A 6,000-nucleotide genomic window follows, 5' to 3' on the forward strand; every position below is an offset into this window, starting at 1 on the left:
GGACCTACCACATTGCTCATTCTTGCTAACCTAGTCTAGGTGACCTACAGTGCAGTGCATTTAGGTCTATGTTGTTTAAAAAAAAAAAAAGTTTCCCATGTTGTAAATCACGCTTCCCTTATCAGATCATTTGCAGACACATTTAAATGATCTCATGGTAAATGTTGATGTATTTTTTTGTTTATTTTGTGTACTAACATAATAGAGACTCGGCTCCTTTTGTTTATTTTTTCTGGATTTTTGGATCAAATTCTACAAATAAAGTTGCCTGTTGTGATTTTTGTCCCATCCAATGAATACTTAGTATTGAGATTCCTGTGAAATGTATTGATAAATATGTGTATGTAGAGCCTAACTGCATCTTACTTACATTTCAAACTGTTGAACACACCTAGATACCCACTTGTTCAGCTTAAGCAAGCTGAAAGCAATTATGATATGTTAAAGAGGGGAAAGACCACAAACATAAATAATTATTTGAAAAAGAACTTTCTCCTCCCTCTTACAAAAAAAATGAAACAAATCTAAAGACACAATTTAGAAGCAGCAATGCTTGCAGACTTTTCTGGCCTTGGAAGAGAAAGTATCCTTGCATCGGTTTTATATAGTATTTGATAACTTACTTACAAGGGACTTCCATGTTTTTTAATACAAGTTGTCACTATAAGAGAGGTGCATGGTATTATTACTACATTATATAAGAGTAAATTAATGTATCCCAGTCAACCAATTTGTTCAGATCTAGTTGATTTATAACACATTGGGATTGATAACCAGGTCTCCTGATGCCTGTCCAATGATATTTTCTACTAAATCATGCCACATCACATATGGTAGAGGATACGCTTTTAAGAAAGCTGTTTGGGGCTTCCCTGGTGGCGCAGTGGTTGAGAGTCTGCCTGCCGATGCAGGGGACACGGGTTCGTGCCCCGATCCCGGAAGATCCCACATGCCGCGGAGCGGCTGGGCCCGCGAGCCATGGCCGCGGAGCCTGTGTGTCCGGAGCCTGTGCTCCGCAACGGGAGAGGCCACAGCAGTGAGAGGCCCGCGTACAGCAAAAAAAAAAAAAAAAAAAAAAAAAGAAAGCTGTTTGTATGCTCAGTAGTTACTTTAGAACAGTGAATGTTTTCATTTGAGCCACTACCATATTTTTAAGAGATAGCAGTTATTGAGTTACATAAAATGAATAAAATGTGCAAATGACATTATATCTGAACTGAGAATTAAAACAGTTGTAGTTTTCAAGTGAACCACACCTTAGTGGTTTGTAATACCTAAGTCTCCTGAATTCATCATTGTTCTGAATCAAGTTGGTTCATGAAATTTTGTTCACAAAATCAAGACAAAGTTGTTAAGTCAGTCATGCTAAATATATTTTAAATCCCAAATATTAATAGGATTAAAAATTACAAGTTAAGATTACTTATTTATTGATATTTGTCAGTATTTTTGTGAAGATAAAATTCACTACAATTCACTACATGAGATCAATTTCATGTGCTAAATTATGATATAGCAGTTAAAACTATATTTGACAACTACTGCTATAGTATGGTAAATTAGAACACGTCTCCATTTTAATTCTTTAAGTGTAATCTTGGAACAGAGATTTTGAAAATGATTATTTAGAAAATATTTATGGCACCTCCATTAAAAAATACCTGTCAGTTTTCAATGGAAAAACAAAGACAATTATCAGAATCATTTGTGGCTGTATAAGTGAGGGGTTGGCAAACTATGGTCCCTTGAGTCAAATCCGGACATCTGCCTATTTCATTGGAACACAGCCATGCACGTTCATTTATATATTCTCTACTGCTGAAGAAAGTGGCAGAACTGAGTAGTTCCAAAAAAGATGCAAAACCAAAAATATCACCATCTTACCTCTACAAAAATGTTTGCCAACGTCTGGTGTAAGTGATGACTGAACACTGGTGTGTATTTTAGAATGTGTGTTTCCATTTTTTTCCAAGGAATTTCCAGAATTTAACAGTTTTCATTGAATCTGATATATTCATACTTTGTTGCAGAGTCATTAGCACTGATGGCTCATCCTAAAATACTGGTGTTTCACAACTACAAACATAAGACTCAGTATTTTCTTCATTTCACTTCAGTTAAATTTAATCTGTGCTAACATGATGATAAAATGTTATTGATATTTAGAAACACAATATAAACTACTGCCAGCTCCTATCTATATGGGGTTTTACTTCCTATAAAATAATTGATGACATTTTCTTATTAAAAAATTGAGTACTTTATTCATAAAGTACTGTGCTGAGCTGGAAATAAAAAGATGAACAAAATAGTTTTTACATTAAAGATCACCATTATGCGGGCCTTTAGAAGGTACTGACAATCTTTGAATCCATTAGGGGATCATATTGAAATAAATTACTGCCTGAAATATCTTCTCCAGCCAGAAACTGAAAAGTTATTTTTAAAAGTGTGGTAAACCTCCTGATAGAATGTGCTTAAGTCTCATGCTGTGATTTACAGTGTGAAATGGCTATCCATTTAATGAACAAAAAAGTGTTTGACAAACATATCTCCTTACAGATCATAACCATTGTCTTCAAGTGTAACATAACACGTTGGTAAGAAACAATGATAAATACATAAGCAATTATGTAACTACCCTCTGATTTTCAATAGTGTAAAAGCACTGTGATTCAAGAGAGTAGAATATGAAGGGAGATGAAAGTCCTATATATTAACAAGACATCAATTAAACATTTTTGCCTCATTTACTTCTAGGTTGCATATGAAATATATATACACATATATCGTATATGTTATATATAGGTACCATATCTATAATCTATATATATTTATATGCAACTGATAATGTATATATATTAATATATATTCATGTGCTATGTGTGTGTTTATTTATTTAATCTCAGAGCTTCCCCTCCTCTGAGCTTTCTAGTTCTACACTAATGTTACTGTTACGTTTTCCTTGTATTATGCAATAGGCTAGACTACATACAATCTTCATTTTCTAGCATCCAGCATAGTGCCTTGCATATGGTAGGTTTTCCATTAATTATTTTAAAATTTAAATTCATAATCTTTTATAGTATCAATAAGTTATCATGGGATGGTGGAAACAACTCACTCTAGTGGCTTTCAAATGTTCTTAAGCAATAAGACCTGTTTAAAAATAAAGTTTATTCAGTGCTTTACTATAAAAATCAGATAAAAGCAGAATTTCTCTGCTTGGAGCAAGAGTTGGAGAACTGGAATACCTTCATATATCCCACCACAACTCACAGACATCAAGAGTGCACAGCTTAAAAGCCATTGGCCAACCCATCACCTTCCCTTCTGCAAATGAAACCAACACTCAGATGTTAGGTGAATTGCCCAGAGTTCATAATTTCTTATAGACCTAGAACTACCACCCAAACCACCCTGGTTTTCCCTCTGCCATCCTGGTAATGATTTGAAAGTTTTTTCACATTTCAATTTCAAGTGAGCTTTACTCCTTCTAAATTAATGACATTAAAAGATAATCATGATTTCAGGCCAAGATAGTGGAGTAGGAAGACCCTGAGCTCACTGGCTCTCATAAGCACACCAAAAGTATAATTATTTTCAGAGCAATTATTGATGAGAAAGACCAGAATCTAGTAGAAAAGATCTGCTGCAACTAAAGATATAAAGAAGGAGAGAGATGAGTAGAAGGGGTGGAGTTGTGGTATAGTCAAGACCCATACCCCCAGGTGAGTGACCCACAGATGAGAGAATAATTACAATTGCAGAGGTTCTCCCCTAGGAGGAGTGGGTCTGAGCCCTACATCAGGCTCTGCAGCCTGAAGGTCTTGTACCAGGAAGAGGAGCCCCCAGAACATTTGGCTTTGAAGGCCATCAGGGTTTACTTTCTGAAGACCCAGAGGGCTGTGGGAAATAGAGACTCCACTCTTAAAGGAGGCACACAGAATCTCACATGGTCCAGGATGCGAGGCAGAGGCATTGATTTAAGAGGAACTTGGGTCAGATCTACCTGCTGATCTTGGAGAGTCTCCTAGAGAGCCAGGAGGCAACTGGAACTCACTCTAGGCATGTAGACAGTGGCAGCAGCCATTTATTGGAGATTGTTCTACTGCATGGAAACAGATGCTGGCAAGTGCCATTTAGGAATCCTTCCTCTAGCTTATTAGCACTTGGACCTTGCCCTGTCTGCCAGCCTGTAGGCATAAATACTAGGATGCCTCAGGCCAAGCATCTAGCCAGGTGGGAACAAAGCCCCACCCACCGGCAGGCAGGTTGCCTTAAGACCTCCTGAGCCCAAGCCATCCCAGGACTTGACCCTGTCAACAAAAGGGACCCAGCCCCAAATACCAGTGTTAACAGGCGCAAGCCCAGGAACACCTAGGGATCTGCAGCCAGAGATCCTAGGACACAACTCTGCCCACCAGTGAGCAGGCATCAGCCCTAGGATGCCCAGGGCCCCAGAGCCGCCCACCAGCAGGCTGACACACCAACTCCAGGACCCCCAGGGCCCCCTATAATTGGAGACTCTGAGACTCAGCTCCACCCAACCAATGGGCAGATACCAGCCCTGGGACCACCACAGCCTCATGGTCTACAGTGGCAGGACCCAGCCCACCTACCAGCAGGCCAGCACCAGCCTTAGGAACCTCTTGGCCCTGGTCCCACCCACCAGCAGACCAACACCAGTTCTGAGACATCTTGGGCCTCTCAGCCAGCTGCCATGGGATCCCATCCCACCCATCAGTGGGCCAACACGAACTTTGGGACACTCTGGACCCTGAAGCCAGCTGTGTCAGCAGCTGGCCCTGCTCACCAGTGGGCCAACACAAGCTTCAGGACACCCAGGGCCCTGCACCCAGAGACTCTAGGACTTGGTTCCACCCATAAGTGGTTGGGAATCAGTCCCAGATTCTTCTAAGCCTGAAACCTTCCCACCAGCAGGTGGACATGAGCCATAGGATCACTGCAGCCCTGTAGCCTGCCTTGTCAGGACACAGCCAATACACCATAAGGCCTGCATCAGCCCCAGGACACCAAGGGTTCTGGCCCTGCCCATCAGCAGGCCAACACCAACTCTGAGATACCTTGATCTTCTCAGCCAACTGCTCTGGGATCCAGCGCCACTCACTAGTGGGCCAGCACTAGATTTGGGACACCTAGGAAATTGCAGCCAACCATGTCAGGAAATAACTCCACCCCCCAGCAGGCCAACATTAGACCCTGGAATCCTAGCCCCACAACCACCCAGCCCCAGAAACTGGCTCTGCCTACCAGTGAGCCAGCAGTAGCCAGGGTTTATCAGCCACCCAACCCTGCCAACCAGTGACAGCAGCTTCTGCACAAGGCAAGGCCTGGCAACCAATTGGACCAGAGGCCAGTCATGCCTATAAGACCATCCAACTAGTTAACCCACCACAAGAGAAAGACACACACAGCCCACATAGAGAACACACCTAGAGCATATTAGCTCTGGTGACCAGAGGGAAGTGTGTTGCTGGGATGCATAGGACATCTCCTACATGAGGATACTTCTCCAAGATTTGGAAACATAACCAACCTACCAGATACATAGAAATAAACACAGAGAATTAGGCAAAAAAAAAGGTGAGAGGAACACACTGCAAATGAAGGAATGAGATAAAACCCCAGAAGAACTAAGAGAAGTGGAGACAGGCAATCAACCCAATAAAGGGTTCAAGGTAATGATTGTAAAGATGATCAAAGAACTTGGGAGAAAATGGATGAACAAAGTGAGACGTTTAACAAAGAAAAGATATAAAAAAGAACCAAACAGGGGCTTCCCTGGTGGCGCAGTGGTTGAGAGTCCGCCTGCCGATGCAGGGGACACGGGTTCGTGCCCCAGTCTGGGAAGATCCCACATGCCGTGGAGCGGCTAGGCCCGTGAGCCATGGCTGCTGGGCCTGCGCGTCCGGAGCCTGTGCTCCACAAGGGGAGAGGCCACAGCAGTGAGAAGCCCACATAATGCAAAAAAAAAAA

This window comes from Mesoplodon densirostris, chromosome 7 (genome assembly GCF_025265405.1).
Source record: "Mesoplodon densirostris isolate mMesDen1 chromosome 7, mMesDen1 primary haplotype, whole genome shotgun sequence".
In the NCBI taxonomy this organism is placed as follows: Eukaryota; Metazoa; Chordata; class Mammalia; order Artiodactyla; family Ziphiidae; genus Mesoplodon; species Mesoplodon densirostris.